This window comes from Panthera onca, chromosome C2 (assembly GCF_046562875.1).
Source record: "Panthera onca isolate mPanOnc1 chromosome C2, mPanOnc1 haplotype 2, whole genome shotgun sequence".
NCBI classification, from domain to species: Eukaryota; Metazoa; Chordata; class Mammalia; order Carnivora; family Felidae; genus Panthera; species Panthera onca.
In genome coordinates this window covers 18,167,297-18,188,237 of record NC_138347.1, presented here as the reverse complement: position 1 = coordinate 18,188,237, position 20,941 = coordinate 18,167,297, and the positions used below count along the sequence as shown (strand labels likewise).

The window sequence follows — 20,941 nt, the reverse complement described above, 5'->3', positions numbered from 1 at the left end:
ATTTCTGTTCACTTTTGTGTCCTCTCTCTGCAGTAACTGCCAGGGATCCCGTTGCCTGGAGACCACTCTTGAACATCCATTGCTGTGGCCTCTTGGAGATTTAAGGCATCTAATAAGGAGCTGACAGAAACCATCAGCTTGCTCCTGAGAAAGTAGCATTTTTTTAAAATCACCATAAAGCACTTGTCTGGATATTACGTATTTCAGGTAACCGTAACAACTAAAGCATAGGATACAAAGAAGAAAAAGTACCTTTAGAAAAATCTAAATTCTACGAATCCATACAAAAAGGAGGTGGGACAAAAAACCTAAATGTGCACTTTTTAAAATTTTTTTTTAATGTTTATTTATTTCTGAGGCAGAGAGACACAGAGCACGAGTGGGGAGGGTCAGAGAGAGAGGGAGACACAGAATCTGAAGCAGGCTCCAGGCTCTGAGCTGGCAGCACAGAGCCCGACGCGGGGCTCAAACTCACAAACTGTGAGATCATGACCTGAACCGAAGTCGGTCACTCAACCGACTGAGCCACCCAGGCACCCCAACTTTTTTTTTAAATAGAAGAACGTTTCCACTCCCCCCAGTTTTTCAAACTATTTTTTTCGAACTATTCTTAAAGGCTCTACTATCTGTATTTTTAGCTCTGTTATTTTTCTATTAACATTCTTGTTAGCCGAAAGGAGTTGTGAAGCAGAAAATTCAATAAAATTGCATAAGGCCAACTGTGAAAAAAAGTGAGTGAAGGAGATAAAACACAGCTATAAGAACTCCATATTGCAAAATCAACAAAATGAGAAGGCAGCCTACAGAATGGGAGGAAATATCTGCAAATCATACATCTGATAACAGGTTAATATCCAAAATATATGAAGACTTCATACAACTTAATAACGAAAAAGAAAATAATCCGATTAAAAATGGGCAAAGGACCTGAATAGGCACTTTCCCAAAGAGGTTATTCAGATGGCCAACAGGTACATGAAAAGGTGCTCAACGTGACTGATCAGGCAAATGCAAATCAAAACCACTCTGAGATATCACCTTACGCCTGTTAGAATGGTCATCATCAACATGACCAGAGATCAATGCTGGCGAGGATGTGGAGAAAGGGAAACTTCTCTGGGTGCACTGCTGGTGGAAATGTAAATTGGTGCAGCCACTATGGAAAACAGTATGGAGGATCGTCAAACAATTAGCAGTGGAACTTTCATATCCAACAATTCCACTTCTGAGTACATACACAAAGGAAATGAAATAACTATAATTAATGCTGTATGGTGTACTTGAAAGCTGCTAACACAGTAGATCTTACAAGTTCTCATTACAAGGGAAAAAAGCCTTTTGGTAACTACATGAGGTGACAGGTGTTAAGAATGATGACATAAAAAAAAAGAATGACGACATAATTATAATTTTGGAATATAATAAAATAATACAGATAAATCCCGTAAAGAAAACCCAGAAGAGCCTCATATCACCTTGGGACATTCTGATTAGGATCGAAGAGTGCAGCACATCTTAGTGGTGTCCAAGGATCAAGAAGAGATTAATATTTGGTGGAAGGTATGCCCTGTTTAAGAAGCTAGGATGTATTTGAGTAATATTTTGCATTTCTGGCAGATAAACTATTTTTTAAATGTTCATGCTCAAAGGAAAAAAAAACTTTTGTAAAGTAGAAATTTAATGTGAATTAAAACACAGCTCAGAGATGAAATTAGAAAGAAAACAATGGCCCTTCTTTGCTAAACATTTATGGCTTTGATGCTCTTAATTACACTTCGTTTTTCATACAGTGCCTCATGGTTGCCAAGGTATGGTACGTTATTTAGAATTAACATTTCCTCCAAAATTCTTTATCTCCAAGCAAGTAAAAGGCCATACAAGCCTGAATTGCAATTAAGATGTGCCTCTCCATGAGCATTTGGAGGCTGCTGGGAGGTGGTACATTCCAGAAAGCTTAAGATTGTGCTTTAATAACAGACAAAACTAAATTTCTGCCATATTTCACAATGTGACCATGTATTGGCTGTTCAACCTCCCTAAACTTCATTTTTCTTCTGCAAGAAAAATGCACATATTTATTGTATGGAACTCCTAAGGTTGTTATGAAAATCAAATAAGTAGGTATGTAGCCAGGTCCCTGGAACTTTATAAGCACTTAATAAACAGGAGCTATTATCATTATCATTCCTATTAAGTTATATTAAGCCAATAGGATCATAAAGTTCTGAGACTGAGTTTGAGGGCAATGACAGAGTCACATAGCTAATTGTGAGCTGCTGTTTAAGAAAATAAAAGGAAGCTATTGTCTACATAGTACCAAAGAGTACATTCTGAAGAAACTAGGTTAAGATTAGGAAAAAAAAAGTGTTTTTAATGCTTTTTGGAGATGTGAGAGAAGAAATGGCGGTAATGCTGCATTAGGAACTATTTATTCTTGGGAGAAGTATAAAATCAAGGTCCTGCACAGTTCTATCCCATCTGTTTGTTTTGTGTGTGTGTGTGTGTGTGTGTGTGTGTGTGTGTGTGTAGGTATAAGTACATAAAGTACATAAGTACATAAATATTAAACATACTGCTTGATGAATGATTTTATGCATATGTCATGTAAACCCCTACTCATCAACATGTAGATCTTATCCACCATCTCAATAAGCCCCCTTGTGCTCACTAACAGTCAAAACACCATCCAGGCCCCAAAGGCAATCACTCTGTTGATATGAGGCTTCGGATCCCCTTCCCAATCTAGAAAAGGGGCTTGTGAGAAATTCAAAGCCTTCATTCTGTACCCCAACTAGACTTGACTCCTAATCCACTGCCTTTACTTCACCCACCTTCAATGTCCCCTTGCCTCTAGCCAACAGTCACCTTGTCATCAACATGCCCTTAATCTAATTAATCTGTACTATGTTAAGTATTCTCTAGACAGGAACAGCTGATGAACTGTGTGACATTCATCTGATATTTAGGGGACTTTCCCTCCACTATACATTAATGATGTTTCATTGCATTTTTTGATTCACAAATTCTACAACCATCATTGCACTGTATTTTCCAAAGCATCCTGGGCCAATGCTAAGAAGGTGACAGAGAAAATAAGCTTTAAAAAGACCTGAAGGTGAACTGTACAGGTAGCTACATTTTTCTTTTTAAAGTTTATTTATTTATTGAGAGACAGCCAGAGAGAGAGAGAGAGAGAGAAGGGAGGGGGAGAGAGAGAGAGAGAGACAGACAGAGAGAGAGAGAGAGAGAGAAAGCATGTGGGGGAGGGGCAGAGAGAGAGGGAGAGGGAGAATCCCAAGCAGGTTTTGTGCTGTCAGCACAGAGCCCGACATGGGGCTTGAACCCACAAACCATGAGATCATGACCTGAGCGGAAACCAACCGTCGGTTGCTTAACTGACTGAACCACTCAGATGCCCCCGGGCAGCTACATTTTCAAACTCAAATTCCCCAAAGAAGATTTTCTGGTCCTAGTTAGAGTTAAATCATGGTGCAACAGCAGAATGAGCTTGGTGTTCTTGGTCTGAAGCAGCTCTCCACACGTTTCTATCATCAGTGTGTTCTATGCTCCGAATCTTACCTTGGATACCTGACCCAGGTGCCCAGCCTGGGAATCCTTCCATTTTAGGGAAAAGAAACAGGCCCAAAAGGTGCACTGACCTATGTAGGCTCCCTACCCAATCTAGGTGGGTGCCCACTTGCCAAAATGACACTAACCCCTCATTTAAGCACTAGACCACTGATGACTGTACAAGAAAATAAGCCCATAATGAGCAAAGGATCACAGTTTATAGACAATCGCAGAAAAACTCAAATCATTTCTAATATCATCCTCTTCATAACGGTGCTAGTGAGTTCTGAGCTTGGATTTTTCCACTTGCTGCATGAAAATACAAGGACTATAATAATACAACTGGGTCAAAAATCAAATAGTAGCTACAAAAACCCTCAGCCCTCGGGTTGCCGTGATTTTCACTTGAGTGCGCTCAAGGGTTCATTTTACGTTTGACTTTAAAATTCACACTCAATTTTGACACGAGATGTATGACTCAGTTCTTTACACTACCATCCTGTAAAAACAGATGACTCAGCTGCCAGTTCTAACAGCAGATTATTGCAGTCATCATCCAAACATGCCTTATGCTGACTAGAGAGGGCTTTCAAGTTAATGAGGCAAAAACAGCAATGTCCCAATAGAACATGCGCTATCCTGTAATAAGAAAAAAATATATATATATATAAATACTAAACAATGTGGTATCATTAAAATGTAGTCCTTAAAAACTCAAGCATCTTTACTTTTTTCCCACTGTTTGATTATTACTTTTAGAGTAGCTGCTCTCTTAACTCAAGTCTATTTTTACACAGTTTTAGAATTCAGATCCCCGTAGGAACCAAGAAGCTAGAGGCTGATTTTTCTCAACAGGTTTCCCCTTCATAGTCAAAGCGTCCGCTGGACAAGAAAATGAGGTCAGCCCTAAGAAGAATGGTAATCATTTAATAACATCGGTAATCATTTAATAACAAGCCAAAGAATTACAAAAGTAAGTCAATCTGAAGCAATAAAAAGCCAAAAAAAAAAACAAAACAAACAAACAAACAACCCAGAAACCCGAGCAAAAACAAATTCAAAATTAGTGTTTTTTTTAATCAACTTACCCAACAAACTACTTAAAGAAATTACTACATTTTCCCTCAAGAAGGATGTGATAACACAATGCCATTTTTCTACCCACCGAGCAGCACAGGATGCGGGTCAACATACAGATGTGACATCCCCTTAATTATATTAACACCAGGCAATAGAGTCAGAATGGTATTTAGAGTTATTAATTCATTCAACGTGGACTTATCACCTCCTATATATATCCTTTCCCTCTGTCTCAGGGGCTTGGCATATAAAGTATTGTGTGGTGTGGGCAACAGATATGAGTTCTAAGGCACCACTGAAATACAGTTACATCTGAGGGGCCCTGGAGGCGGGGTCGGGGAAGGCTTCACAGATGGTGTGACCTATAAGCAGAGGCTGAAAGCGGTAGGAATTTGTCAGTCAGACAAGGTGAAACGATATTCCAGCAGAGGGCACGTGCCAAGTCACAGATGTGTGAAGTGGCTTAGGATTCTGGAAAACAACAAGCAGTCTTGTGTAGCTGCTGTAAAAATTGCAATCTAGAAGTGACAAGAGATGTGGCTAAAAATGCACGCAGGAACTTGATGGTACGGGATCTTTAAGTCCAAAGAGTTTAGCTCATCCTTGCAAAGAGGGGAGTGACACAATCAGATTCGTGTTTTAGAAAGATACTTCGTGTAGCTGTGTGCAAAGAATGGGACCTAGGAGATCCATTATGGACTGTTCCAGCAATTTGCATGAGAGGGAACACGGGCTGGCTTCGAGGTCGCACTGGAGAAAGTGAGGGGAAAGGGTTGAATTGTGTAGGACAAAGAACTTTCTAGAAATGGTTAGCAATCTCTGGGGTTTCTGACTTGAGCTACCAGAGTAATAAGGGTTTTCTGAACAAAGACCAGGAATCCAGTGGGCCTAGGTTCTGGAGTAGTAGACTGGTGCGAGTGGAGAATGGTTCTATTTTGGGAGACACTGAGCCGAAAAGTGTCTTTTGAATATCCAGATGGAAATGACAAAGCAAAGAGTTTGGAAGATTAATGTCTTCATTCTGTCATTGCCTAGGACACTTCAAGCGCTGGTTTCAGTGCTTCAAAGTGCTGGTTTGAAATTATATGCAAGTATTTTTGATGATTTACAGTGGAGGTTCAGGAGAATAAGGACTCTTGCAAGGATTTCTTTGATAGCTTTATGGCAAGTGTTTCAAATAAGGGCACTGTAGTCTAGGGTGTCACTGGGAACCTTGATAGAGGTCTGATTGTCATCCATATAATTTGCAGTGTGAGTTAACACCACCAGCGTCGGTTTGGTGTGAATTAGTCATGTATCCAAACCCCACATCCTGAAATCAGGGTTGTATTGCAACAACATCATCCAATGTAAATAACTGTTTAACGTCATAAATAGGCTTTTAGCAAACAATCTTTTAAAAATATAAATTAAACTATGTCACTACACTTCCCGGTGGTTTCTGCTTTCCCTCAGAGTAAGAGCCAAAGTCCTTATGACAGCCCACAAAGCTGTCCATGATGTGCCTCTTTCTCCTTAACTCTCTGACTCCATTTCTCATTACTGTCTTCCCCCAGTCACTGTATTCCAGCTACACTGGCCTCTTTGCTATTCCTCAAATGTCAGAAACGTGACCATTCCCTTTTGCTGATAATGTGTTTCCTGCAGATTTATCTGCATGGTTTTGACTTATTGGTCAAATGTTATCTTTTAAGTGAGTCCTTCCTTGACCATTGATTTTAAATTGTGGCAGCTAATTTTTTTACCAATCCCTATTACCTTCTTTTTTTTAAAAAAATGTTTATTTATTTTTGAGAGAGAGAGAGAGAGTGAGTGAGGTAGGGGCAGAGAGAAAGGGAGACACAGAATCCAGGTTCCATGCTGCCAGCACAGAGCCCGACCCAGGGCTCAAACTCGCGAACTGTGAGATCATGACCTGACACTTAACCGACTGAGCCACCCAGGCACCCTGATATTACCTTCTGCTTTATTTTCTCAGTAGTGCCAAAGTATAATTTTTGTACTCCCTCCCAACATCATAGCGGGAGATAATGGTGATAGCATCTGTTGATAGCATCTGTAGAGAGGATCTAGATGGGTTTTAGTAGAATAGGCTGAGCTTGTGCTGCCTTGACTCACGAGCCCAAAACTCAGTGGCTTAACTGAGATAGCTTCTTTCTTCCTCAAAGTCTGTTTAAGTCAGGTGACTAACCATGATGGCTCTCCTCCATGCAGTGACTCAGGAGTCCAGGCTCATTGTAGCTCATGGCCCCAATCGGTCAACATATGGCCTCCATGCTTGCCCCCAAAAGGAAGGAGATTGTGTTGAAAGGTCCCACAGAGTCTTTTACATAACTCAGGCCAGAAGTGACATACATCACTTCTGCTCATGGTCCAATGGTCAGCTAGTTCCATGGTCCCACTTAACTATAAGAGGACTGGTTGGGAAGTGTAGTCTTCTAAGGGCCCTTCAAGGAAAGGAACCCTGGGCATTGGTGAGCACTTCTCAAGTTTCGCACAACAGCCAGCTTTGGAATGGCTTCCTTAAGATGGAGAGAGCACAGGAGTAGGATCCAGCAGAGCTGAGCATAGATCTTGTTGAACCAGTCACTACCCATGTTGCCTTGAGTAAATCAATCATTACCTCTGGGTCTCAGTTTTCAAATCCACCAAATGGGGAAAATAATACCTACCCTGCTTGTATTAGCGAGACTTTTTAGTTTCCGCTACAAAAGTCTGCAAGCAGAATTACCGTATTTAGGCGACTGTTCAAATGCGAGTACATAAATAATGCAGTATGAAACCTAGAAAGCCTGTCTGGATGAGATATAACGAATTATGCTGTTCTACATCAACATTGTTAGAGCCGTAAACAACGGTACCATGTCCAGTCTTGCTTGCTTAACGGCTGAGATGCCTAAGCAGCGAAGTAAGGAGCTGTTTACGTATCGGCACTGGTGTATTTTCTATGTACGGAGTATGAAGAAAATGCAAAGGAAATTATGATATATGTTAAACGTTAAAGATTACCCAAAACACAAGTTTGGCGGCTCTTGTGGTATCTGATGCTCTGTTGCTAGAGAGCGTCTAGGCCACAAAGCCGACCCTATGTTCCAAGGATGGATGTGTAGTTAGGACAGGGTATAATACTGGCTAACTGTCAGCTATTTGAAAAATTTCATTACCATGTATTTGAGGCGATATCAGTCTTTTAAAGACACCAATTTTTACAGATTTGGCTAATTAATGAGTATATTTGTTGTCAGACATCAAACGGTACTGAACGTACATGTAGTTATTTTGTAAGTCACCTCAAGATTGCTCGTGATGGTGAAATTTTAATGGTAATAATGATAATCATGATTATTGATCATTTTTCCGTATGCAAAAAATGTCATCAATAGCAGGCGTAATCTTATAAATAGATGTCATGCAAAATACTCAAACGTGTGAATTCTACTATTAAAATATGCTTTGGGTTCTCTGGAAAACTCAGTGAAATCTACAGCATCATGACAGAAAGAGTCCAAGTCACCTGTTTTAAAGTGACAAACTGTCCCTATAGAGAGCTTCTTTTTAACTCAGCCTGCCATTTATTTTCTGAGAAAGCTCATTCTGCCTGCATGTATCTATGTCTGATAGACGAGTATTTCCTACATTAAACAGATGGGCCTCCACAGAAGCTCCCCCTATGATTCTAGTTCAGAAAACGTTTCTTGCTGCTAGTAATAGTATTATACACACACGAAACATTAGGAACACCTATATGGTCATTGAAAGGTCACAGATCGGTTACAGCCTAAAATATTAGAGTCCAGGAACCAGTCAGTACTGTGGTAACCAACCCACAAAAATCCACATAAAAAATCTGCTAATTGAACTTTGTCATGGAATTTTTCTGCCTGGTCATTGGCCCACCTAACTCTACGGTGACGAACAAAAGAAATGGATCCAATAAAGCCAGCTGCAAATAGATACCCACGGCCACGTGCTGGAATGCAGATAGCATATCAACAATGAGATAAAGCCTTCTGAAGCAGAAGGTCACCGAACCAAGATTTCTGACACATGGCCAAGTGCTGGCTTTTAAAATGGAGCGTAACAGAAAGCACAGGGAGTGAATTTTATGGGATGTTTTATGTGACGCTATGATAAAATAGGTCCGGGCTATTGCCAAGCGAATGCTCCTTTGTTTCCTTTTGCTAACAACTTCTATGTACTATTGCCTTGACTCAAGGGTTTGGGTTGCTTCCCACCTCCCACGAAGATTACAACCTCGAGAATGATTCTTTTTCTTCTCTTGAAACACTTCTGCTGCTCTCGTGGATAAAAGACATTCACAGAGCTGGTCACAGTTCCAAGTTGATGACCATACATTGTGTGGACACTTTGGAATAGAGAGTATAGAAAAATAAACAGTCCGAATCAGAAGGAACTTTCTACATGGCAGTTAAAAACTGTGTCCAAAATAGCGCACGTGCACACACAAACACAGATACACACAGCTTGAACTATGATCTCTTATCTCTCTCTTCTTACTAATCTCTTTCTTATTCAGATTTGACAGTATCGTGCTTGTCTTTAATAAATGCCATCAATGGTTTTCAATCATGGCCTGTATCTTAATTCCAGGAGTATCATTCACATGGAGTCTAGATTGAGGTCGGCAAATAATAACCTATGGGCCAAATCTGGTCTGCTGCCTATTTTGTATGCTTATTAGCTAAAAACATCTGTTTTCTTAACGTTTATTTATTTTTGAGACAGAGAGAGACAGAGCATGAATGGGGGAGGGGCAGAGAGAGAGGGAGACACAGAATCGGAAGCAGGCTCCGGGCTCTGAGCCGTCAGCCCAGAGCCCGACGCGGGGCTCGAACTCACAGACTGCGAGATCGTGACCTGAGTTGAAGTCAGACGCTTAACCGACTGAGCCACCCAGGCGCCCCTTAAAACATCTTTTATATTAAAAAACTGTTTATTAATTTTGAAAGAGAGGGCATGAGCGGGGAAGGGGTAAAGTGAGAGGGGGGCAGAGGATCCAAAGGGGGCTCTGTACTGACAGCAGAGAGCCCGATGCGGAGCTTGAAGTCACAAACCATGAAATCATGACCCGAGCTGAAGTCGGATGCTCAACTGAGGGAGCCACCCAGGCGTCCCCCCTTTTTTTTACATTTTTAAATGGTTGAAACCAATCAAAATAATAATATGCTGTGAAACTCAAATTTCAGTGTCCATAAACAAGGTTTTATTGGAGCACATCTATACTCATTTGTTTGTATGCTGTCTGTGCCTTCTTTTGGCTGCAAAGGCAGATTTGAGCAGTTGCAACACAGACCACATGGTCTGCAAAGCCTCAAATATTGACTGTCTGGCCAAATAAAACAGAAGTTTGCCAGCCCCCACTATGCAAATGGGACCTCCTGGGGTTGAGTGGTACCTAGCCTGTGTGGCTGTCTACTACACCTGATCTCTAATACTCATCCCTTTAAGTGCTTTTTCTCGAGCTTAGGCATTTAAGATTTTCCATAAGCTAGGCCCAGACCAGATTCTCTCCAGCCTTCCCACCCACTACTTACTCTTTCCTCGGTACCCTGCAGCTTTTTATGTTGCTTCCATGTTGTAGCTGTGTGTTGACATCTGTGTAGCTTCATCTGTCTGTTGATATCCAACCTGAAATCCCAGCTCAGATGTCACTTTGAACCTGGCAGCTCAGAAATGCGTCTACCTGATAGGATTCCTCGCTTCTGTGAATTCGCAGTGTCTTGATCTTCTCTGACACACTTACCGTATCTTGCCCTGCACTCTACTTAGTCATACTCTTGTGTCATTTCTCCTACTTTGTCCTGCAATCCTTGAGTGTAAGGACTTGCCTTAGGTTCCCTTTGTACCTTTACGAATGGTGTGGGTATGGACAGGCCTGGTGACGATCCCGGTCGACTGAGGGACAAATGCCAGCATCCATCCAGGCCTCTGCACACGGGCAATCACGTATTTCCTTAGTTGCAGTGTCCAAGGAAATTCCAGTGGCATGGCAAAAGACCCAAGTCAGTGCTCTAATAAAGCTGCTATGGGGAGGGGTGGCTCAGTTCCATAAAAACAAACAAAATCTTGGAAGGGCACAAGCCCAGGACCCAACCCAGAAGCAGGCAAATACACCGAAGAACAGACAGGCCCTAAACATCGGCAACATTCAATAAGTAGTGAGATTCCATTCACCAGACCGGGGTCCAGGGCAACAGAGCCAATAAAAAAGGGGATAAAGTGAGGCTGTGGCGTTTGGCCAGGAGAAAATAGCAGCCGGGTCTTAGAAAGACCGGAGTTGTAAAGAGGTGACTGGGCAAAAGTCCAAAGACAGAAACACACTCAAGGTCAGAGCTAGGCTACTACCAAGACAATGACTGGAGCTGAGTCCCAAATATTGTGTAAGGACTCCTTAAATTATTCTTGCTTAGGTTTGGATTTAATTCTGAGATTTATGGAGCAGAGAAATCTATAAAGAAGGCTTAAGTGGCTCTAGCAGTGGGGGAAGACAAGAGACGCAGAGGGAGGGGGAGAGCAAAGCCTGGGAAAGGCCAGGGTAGAGAGAATTAAATGAGCCCTAACCACACGTCAGGCCTTGATAAGGCTTTTACTTACAATACCTCATTTGACATGCATAAGAGCTGCAAGGAAGCAGCATATCCCCATTTTACAGAAGAAGAAACTGTGGCTTAGAGATTATTAGTGGAGCTGAGGTAAGAAGGCAGCCATAAATGAAGCCACACCAATTCCCCCTGCTACCTACCATTGCCCGTCACACTTTTTCAATAAATATCTATTAAATGAATAATGCAGATAGAGAAATGACAAAACGGTCTTTTTACAGTTCAACATGGTAAATGTGAGAGCACAGATATTTGTCTCTTTTATTACTGGCCCATTGAACTCAAACTCACAACTCACTCATGGGTACTCTGTGTCTCATGTGCCAACCTGCACACGAAAAAATCTAAAAACATATTGGTTGCTGTGGTCAGGTGCTTTGGATTTCTGGCCTTCCAAGTCATTTTCAGAAACATGTCCAAATTCCATTTCCAGATTCATTTTAGTTTGCTCAGTCCCCCTGGGTACTCACCGTCTTCCAATTAACCCTGGTACACCTCGTTCCCTGCATGTTAAATGTTCCCTCAATAAAACCCTCCTTGATCTCTTTATGCAGAAATGGTATCTCTTTCTTTCCTCCACTCTGATAGACATTTCTTTCTATGCCATTTATATGGCTCTATCCTTAATCTGAAATAATAGTTGCATATAAGCTCCAGGAGCTTTAGAGTTTGTTTACATCTTTTTGTCCACCCCCCACCCCCCACCCCAGCAACAGTGCCTTAGAATGGCATTCATACAAAAAGTGTTCAAAAATGTATTAAAGAACAATGTACACACGAAATTTCACTTTCTTAGGCTCCTCAATGTGGGCATTTTTTCCCTCGGAGGTTTGTTCCCACACTCACCTTATGTTTGACTTGGTTCTTTTCAATTAATACAGTTCTTTCCGGTCACTGGAATTCTTTCAAAGAAGCAGTTGTATGAAATGGAAGACGACGGTATATTGAAGGTAACTAAGGCTTTTCATTTTATACCAGTTCCAAAGCCAATGCAAGGATCTGAGTCTAAAAGTACTTTTCACTACCAGTAGGATATACAGGCCTATTGGCATACAATCTGTTTTTCAAAGTCTTTAACAAAAATACTGATTCGAGTATTCTTCCTCTGATCGTGTATTCTTCTAAGAAGTGCTATTTAAATAACTGTATAATTTCTTTTATTGTATAATTTACATCATTGTAACAGTCTGATAGTTCACAGGGACCCCTTGAAAGACTTATATTTAGAACATTTTAAAAGCATATTAAACGGTATTTTTTTCTCATTTGATAAATATTAATGCATTTATTGATGGACAACCATTTAGGGTTGTCCTAAATTATGAAAAAAATAATCTTGAGTGTGCAGTTATTATAAGAAAGTTAACTATTACTAAAGCTGAAAATATAAAATATATTCTTCTGGAAACTGCACCTGAAAAATATTAATGAGAGAATATCTGATGGTTTCTGCTGGATAAGCTCCCTCGTTTTGATAGAGGCCTCCCAAAATGCAATCATTTTAAATTGTCTGTGTAAATAGACAATATTATGGCTTAATATACATAAAACTTAAAGCCACTTATATTGGCCTCTAGAATGTGTTAAATACTTTAAGGATATTGCTTTAAAATTCTTTGCTTAACTTAATATGAAGATTATTCTACAAGCCAGCAAGTAATGAAGGGATTCTATGGAATAATAAAAGAAATGTTTAGCCAGGATTGAAGAATTCACTAGGATAATCTAACCAATTATAATATTGACTACGATTAAGGCTAAAAATAATGTACCTATCAAATAAAGTGAATTATAAGAAAGAAATAGAACACCCTGTATAGGATTATCTAAGCTGATTCTTTCTAGAATCCATTTTTTTTTTTTACTTTTCATGTTATATGCAGTTTTAATATGGTATTACTTCTAATCTTTCAAGTACTGCTGTCAGATAAACCTAATTATTTCCTAGAAATGGCTTGCTACTGAAAGAAAAATGTAGCAGAAAACTTAGTCGCCCATTTAGATATATTCAGTTCATATTAAAATATTTCCTTCTTTATTTTTTTCTCTAAAAGAAGACTCAAGTGGATGAGGTATCAGACATATTGGCAAAAGTAAGATGAAGGTGGGTAGAGAAGGCGTAGCAAATCCCAGGACTTGACACAGACCAGACAATTCTTCATTAAATCTCTAGGAGCCCCGGAAAATTTCCACAGATATTTCTTGGGGACTATTACGAATTGAGTATTTGTGTCCCCTCAAGATTCGTATGTTGAAGACCTAATCTCAGTGCAATATATGTGAAGGTGGGGCCTTTGAGAAACAATTACATTTAGATGGGGTCAAGAAGGTAGAGCCCCCATGATGGGATTAGTCCACTTATGAGCTTGGTCTCTCTCCCCCCACCCCACCCCCGCCTCCAGTGGAGAAAGAAAGCAGCTGTCTCTAAATCAGAAACAGGGGCCGGACCAAGCACTCAACCATGCTAACTGATTTTAGACTTCCCTAGAAGTCTAGACTTCCTAGAGCTAGAAGAAATAAATGTCGATTGTTGAAGCTACCCAGTATGGTATTCTGTTACAGCAAACTGGATAGAGGATAAGGATTGTCAGTGTTCCTCTCACGTGGCCCTTGAAGTCTTGGCCGACAAGATCATGAATCTTGGTGTCACAGCACCTATGCTGACTGCACACAGCTGGCTGAAGATGTTGGTGCCACTCTCTGAGCATTTGGGAAGGCAATGCTGAGACGTGTCTGGTCCTACATCTGCAATCGTCTGAGATTCAGACTTAGACACCCAGCATGGTTGTCTAGGACACTAGTTTTTGAAGCTATTGTTTTAATCTCATTATGAAAAGAAGAAATTATGCTACTTTACTCCTTGTACATCCGTGTTTTACGAGGCTCTCAGACTATTATCCTCCTAAAGTTCAGCCTGCTGACATACCAACAAATGGTAGGATTTAGCTTTACACCAACTGATTACCTTAAGAATGGGAAAGGGCTCAGGATCATGCCTCACTCTGAGTTCAAAAATTAGGCAGTAATTTACATTCTTGAAGTATCATTGAAATCCTTGCAACAGATGTCTTTTCTCCCAAAATTGAATAGATGTGGTAGAACCATCCCTGTTCCTTTACTCAGGGCTGTCTGTGGTCAGTGGCAAACAGTTTAACATAGATCCTAATGGTAGAGACAACATCGGTTAGTTTTTGTACAGGATCCTGTCTTCTTATTCATTGTTGTATCTTCAGAATGAATTAATATGTAAATCTTAGGCTGTATAGTAATCAATTCATTCATTTGATTCAACAAATATTTATTGAGAGCCTACCATGTGCCAAGTACTATTTGAGATATTTGGAATACATTATTAAGACACTTGTCCTTGAAGAGATTACATTTTGGAAGGAGTGGAGGAACAGGCAATAAACATAACAAAGTACAAATATTGTCAGAAGATACTAAATTCTACAAGGAATAAAAGGATAAGTCAGCAGGATAAGGAGGATCAGAGGAAGGGATACAAGAGAGTTGAGATACAACGACTTGAAGGCAGTGAAAGAGTTGGCCAGGCGAACACCTGGAAAAGGGCACTCCAAGCAGATGGCACAGCCACCAGAGAAGGAGAATAATTTGGGTCTCAGTCAAGCAAGGAGGTCAGCGTAGCTGAGGGAGAGTGCCGCAGGGGGAAAATGGTAGGAGATGAGGTCAGAGGTTAGCAGGTCAGGTCCAGAGGGACTGGGAGACCATTTAAGAACTTTGGCTCTTACTCTACATGGACATAGGGTGCTGCTAAAGGGTTCCGAGCAGAGGAGTGACATGATCCAAAACTGGGTTTTGGAAGGAATCCCTCCGGTTGCTGGGCTGACAAGAGACGGTCAGGAATGAGGTTAACCTGAGAAAGAGAACTAGGAGGCAATGGCAGTAATCCAGGTGAGAGGTATTTTTCAGAGATGAAATCAGCGACCTTGGTTCTCCATGAGTTAAGTTACCGATGCTAGCTAGCCCAGACTGAAACGACTTTATACATATGCTAAAGAAATCTATTTAGATAGATACAGCTCTGCCAATACATTTCACCTCGAGAAATGCCCGGGTATGTTTTTTAATTCTTACATTTTGTGAGCAGGTGGTACAATGAATGGACACCAACTTCACACAAACTCCCATAAGAACCATCAGGACTAACTTACCCGAAAGGAACATTCAAATTCACATCAATCAATAATAGCTAATAATGGCCTCCGTTAATTTGTTTTAATTTTGACCAAGTGATAATATTGCCATCATTTTTTTTTTTTTAAACAATCCTTGATGGGACTGCTACCTCTGTTGAACTCTTGAGTGTATCTCGTCCCAAAGAGAATGATCAACAAAATCAGTCCTGGATACACGCTATACATTCTGTTATACCTACTCATAGCTCATCTGTGACATAGCTTCTGAATTAAAAGCAAAGAAAAAAAAAACAGGAAGAGAGAGAATAAAATATTTGCTCACATTTGGGAAGAATTCAACTAATTTCTTTAGCTGATTAAGGTGGGATTTCAAATGTTTCTCTCTCTCTGTCTCTCTCTTTTTGGAGCTCCTTGTTAGCTGTTTTGCCCTTCAGGAAAGGATCTGTGGTGGTACGGATTGAAAAGGTTACACTGTGATCATTTGCAAATGAATTCTATCTGGAATGAAAATCCACATAGTTTTATACTGATGTTGTAATGTTCTATGTGATATTTTGTCAAAACGATATGCTGCCTACAACATAATATTTCACCTTTAGTTATTAGCACATTGACACATTATGAGAGCAGTAACAGTTGGCAATGTGAGCAATATTCCAACTATAGAGAAGATTTACCATATATTTTTAAAAGCTTACAGAAGATACTTTCACCTAGTCTTGATCTATCCCATGAGGGGATTTTAGTGGGCTTGAAAGCCTCCAAAATTATTTGCAAAGTTGTGTGTTCATATGAATTTGTGAAATGATCCAACAGTTTTTATCACACTCTTAAAGGAACCTGTGACATCACCCCTCTTTGGAAAAAAAAAAAAACTTAAAAAAACACTGACGTGGAAAAATGCACAGATGGTACTTTTTAAGGGTTATTTATATATCAGAAGAATACTCTCAATTTATGTACAGTTTGATTGCTCACAAAATTTAGTTTTGTTTTGATCAAAATGGACCTTTTGCTTTCACATCTTGATTTTCTAGAGAAAATATTTTATTTTACCTGTCATTATTTTTTTATAATGAGACAGACCTTAATTTATTTCAATCAGCACTGATGAGCCCCTACCATACACTGAGGGATACAATGATGAGAAAAGATAAAAAGACCAGGTTCTTGACCTTGAGAATCTCACAGTCTATTGGGAGAGATGGAGACACAGCTATTGAGCATATATTGTGAAAAACATTATTAGGGAAATGAATTCAATGGTGGTTTTATCCCTGGGATAACTGATTTCCCAGAAAAGATCTGGGTTATTGGCACTGGGAAGATGACTATGCTTTTCTAGGCCAGGAAGAAAGTTAGAGTGTTCTGGGCACAAAGAACAACAGGTATGAAAGCGTGACCATTCAGTTTTGTGAGAACACAGGCTTGGGGGACAGGGGTGGAGAGCTTGGCTGAAAGGAAGTCTGGAAAGATGAGGCCAGGCTCCAAAGAGCCTTGGGACCATCCTAAGAGTTTGGAGTTGCATATGTAAGGTGAGGAAAAAGTATTGAAGGTGTCAGATAGAGGAGAGAGAGAATCGAATTAGTTTAGAAATCTGACTCTGGTGGATAAGATGAGGCCAGACCAAAAATACCAGGAAGCTCCTGGAAAAAAAAATCTTGAATTAGTAATAGAATAGATATTCTTGTCCCTATTTTTTTTTTATTTATAGAAATTTCTTTTTTATCGTAGCCTATAGAAGGATCACAATCATCTTCCTCTCTCTTGTTCCCCAAAGTGGCTCTGAACTGGGGTCCCTGCTTTCTCTCTCGCCCCTTACAATCCGGACTCCACATGAAAGTGAGTGGCCATTTACAATAAAATACAAATCAAATCATTCTCCAGAGGCCTCAGCCCTGATGAACATCCTGACTAACGTCTGTATATTTCTATTTCTTTTTCTCCCATCTTCTTTTTGAGCCCACTACTACAACTCTGTTTTAACTAAGTGACTGTAGGAGCCTTATGGGAAACACGTCACCTCTGTGACTCTTGGTTTTGTTTGTTTGTTTGCATCTTTAAAGTGGTGTCGGAACTCTTGTCCTTACTTCAGGGTTCTAGATATCAAAGGAGACAGGAAGGTGAGGCATTTTAAGATTCAGGAACCCCATCTAGAGAACAAATCCCATGTCCTCCAAGCACTGCGGCCCTGTTAATTCTCAAAAATCTGAGCGAAGGCATTCCTTTCCGTGCACAACATAAGCCAAGAGTTCAAGTCAATCGCTTGCAATGAATTAGACAGTAAAGAAAGTTGACTCCTTCAGTGAAGAAGCTCTGGACACTTCTATTGTTTTTTATTTTTCTTGCAAATATTGTGTTTATGACATGAATGATCAGAAGTCAAGGAAAGGCTGCCCTCACATAACTTTCTTCTGTCCAGGAAACATAGAGAAGGGCATTTGGACACTTGAAGCAAATTAAAGCCAGAGCAAAGGCCAGGAGCACTGCCAGCTTCCTACTTTTCTTTGTCCACAGGCCAAAATATTACCAAAACAAGTGTTTCCTGTCAATAAGCTGCAAGCACAACTTCTAAAATATTACGGTTTTTAATTTTTTTTCAGGCATGAAGTTCCGTAAGCTCATTATATTTTAATTATGTAGCATAACCCAAGTTACATAACAAATTAAAGTCAAACCACTGTTACTTTTCTCAAGGAATGCTGTATAAACCTCGAAGGTTAGAAAGTCAACCAAAAAAGAATATCTAATAGTAGTTCTTTATATTATCCACGAATTTAGAAATCTTTCACTTTAAAATTTTTTTTATGTTTCTTTATTTTTGAGAGAGAGAGAGAGAGAAACAGAGCATGAGTGGGGTAGGGACAGAGGGAGACACAGAATCTGAAGCAGGCTCCAGGCTCTGAGCTGTCAGCAGAGTCGGACGCGGGGCTTGAACCCACGAACCATGAGATCATGACTGGAGCCGAAGTCAGATGCTTAACCAACTGAGCCACCCAGGCGCCCCAGTTACTTGATTGTTGAATGGTTCCCACTTTCATCAAGTATAACTGGCTTATGTTGGGATGAACGTATTCCATTTCGTTGCTGTCTCTGTACATTTCTTTTAGTTTGCATGAATATGGCCAGATGAATCATACATAAAGAAAGCTCAGCTCCTCCGGAGCACTGCTATTTTACTAAGAGCTCCACTGCCAAATTCAAAGCTAAATTCAGGTTTTGGGTATCAGAATCTCGCATAGGTCCCCGAGAATATTTTGTTCAAATAATGTAACACCTCAGCGATCAGAGGTTCTGTTCACCTGTTGTGTCTTTAGAAATACGATATTTTACGAAGTCTGAGGTAATGAATATTAAGGCATTATTGTTACCTTTTTTTAAAAAAAAAAGCTCAGACAAAATATAGTTAGACAAAGGAGTGGACTGTTTTATGAAAACATCATACAGAAATGTCAAGAAATAAACTTTAGCAATTCTATAAAGAAAGGGTAAAGGAAAAACTTAAAAATCTGGAAATGCTCCGGTAGAAATATGGTTAACTATCAATCAAAAAGAAGCAAACCATTTTGGCAGAAGAGAAATAGAAATATTAATTTTGAGCCAACATGTTACCATTTTGTTAGTTACTGAATTTCTGCTTTTAGCTCAAAAGGTTTACAATTAAAAGCCTTTGGTCTCTTTTTAGAAATTCCTGTAAATAGCATTTGCTAGAAATTTGTTGGAAAGACCCTAAAATGGGGGAAAATGTGAAAATAAAATCTAAGATTCAGTTCAATCTACTGAGATGGTATCTTTATTTATATAATCGGAAGAAATGTCCGAATTGGAAATCAATTTGCCTTGTTATTGAGGAGCTCGGTTACTGAGTATCTGTGGCCGTCAGACAAGAAAGTGTGTAAGAGAAGGAAGCACATTCAAATAAATCTCTCATGAGCCTTTTCAACACAGGTTTTCTGGGACAGGCAGGCTAAACCATAAAGTTTTGTTGGTTTGGTATCTATTTCACACACACCTCGTCCGTTATTAATAGCAAACAAAGGGACATAAAGAAATTAAAATACTGAGTCCTTCCTCTCTATGTTTTACAAAGCTACTTTACTCATTTTGCTTATTTCTCACAACAATCCAATAGTTGTGTATTGTCATTGCCACTGGCCATACAAAGACAGTAAGGCTCAGAGGGGTTTACTAAGTTGTCTAAAGTCACCTGGTGAGTAAGCGGCAAATGTGCGATTTGAATAGAAGTCTACTTACTGAGTTCAAAGCCCATTCTGTGTCACATCAGATTTTGTTACATATGCTCCTTTTGCATCGTTTTAGAAAGGTACAAGAGTTTCATGAAATAAATGAGCTTCTGATAAACTGGATACAAATGACCTTTTATAGGTTGAGTCATGTATTAATATGGAACACACACATGTAATTCATATATTGAATTAATGAGTGTTATGCATTACATTTGTAAAGCATAAAATGCGTGAAGAAAACAGATAACCACAACTTCGAACTGAATCTTAGAATACAAATGATCACTCTCGGCTTTGCTTCAAATGGGTGAAATGTATACAGAACACGGTTTTGCTGGAGCCAGCAGCAGCCGTTGGCGCGGGCTGGGAATCAGGGCACACTACTGCAGACCCGGAGGCTGGCTGGACTGACAGTGTGGCACAAAAAGACACAAGATCCTGAAGGCACAGGGAGACACAGCTTGCGACCGTCAGGGACAATACCACCAGTCTCTATTTTACTTAATTTAAAATTATCAGCTGCAGGTGATGTTGTTTTTGACAGAGGTCACTGTGGTTCAGTGCTACTGGATTTTACGTGATTAAGCACTTAAGCTGTTTGCTAGAATGATTGAGGAGCAGAGGTATATTTGGAGGGAGTTAGCTCTTAGCCCTTTGGTAATAATGGGTCTTCAAAACAAGGAAGCAAAAGATCTTTGGAAGATCCTTGCTTTTTTTTTAAATTAATTTTTTGGGGCGCCTGGGTGGCTCAGTCGGTTGAGCGTCCGACTTCGGCTCAGGTCATGATCTCGCGGTTCATGGGTTCGAGCCCCGCGTCGGGCCCTGTGCTGACAGCTCTGAGCCTGGAGCCGGCTTCGGATTCTGTGTCTCCCTCTGTCTCTCTGCCCCTCCCCCGCTCATACTCTGTCTCTCTCACTCTCAAAAATGAATAAATGTTAAGAAAAATTAAAATTAATTTTTTCTTGAAGTATAGTATCGACACACAATGTTACATTAGTTTCAGGTATACAACACAGTGATTCACCTTCTCTATCCTGTATGTTGTACTCACTGCCAATGTCGCTACCATCTGTCACCATGCCATGACGTTACAAAACCACTGACTATGTTCCCTGCGCCGTAACTTTCATCCTTTTGATTCATTCATTCCGTAACCTTCTACTCGCCTTCATCCATTTTGCCCACCCCCCACCACTGCCCCTGTGGCAACCACCAGTTTGTTCTCTGTATTTATGGGCCTATTTCTGCTTTTTCTTTGTTC

At 40.1% G+C, this 20,941-nt stretch overlaps 2 protein-coding genes across 2 annotated transcripts in view; one reads left to right on the top strand and one right to left on the bottom strand.

Annotated features, from left to right (window-relative positions):
- Nucleotides 1–20,941, bottom strand: part of CYYR1 (cysteine and tyrosine rich 1) — a 111,610-nt gene that overhangs the window by 49,199 nt on the left and 41,470 nt on the right. The window lies entirely within an intron of this gene.
- LOC145712433 (uncharacterized) overlaps nt 1–20,941 on the top strand; it is a 450,501-nt gene that overhangs the window by 396,245 nt on the left and 33,315 nt on the right. The window contains exons 6-8 of the mRNA XM_081790145.1: nt 34–207; nt 12,155–12,223; nt 13,836–15,794. The gene's annotated coding sequence lies outside the window, so the exon portion shown is untranslated. The remainder of the gene's footprint in view (nt 1–33; nt 208–12,154; nt 12,224–13,835; nt 15,795–20,941) is intronic.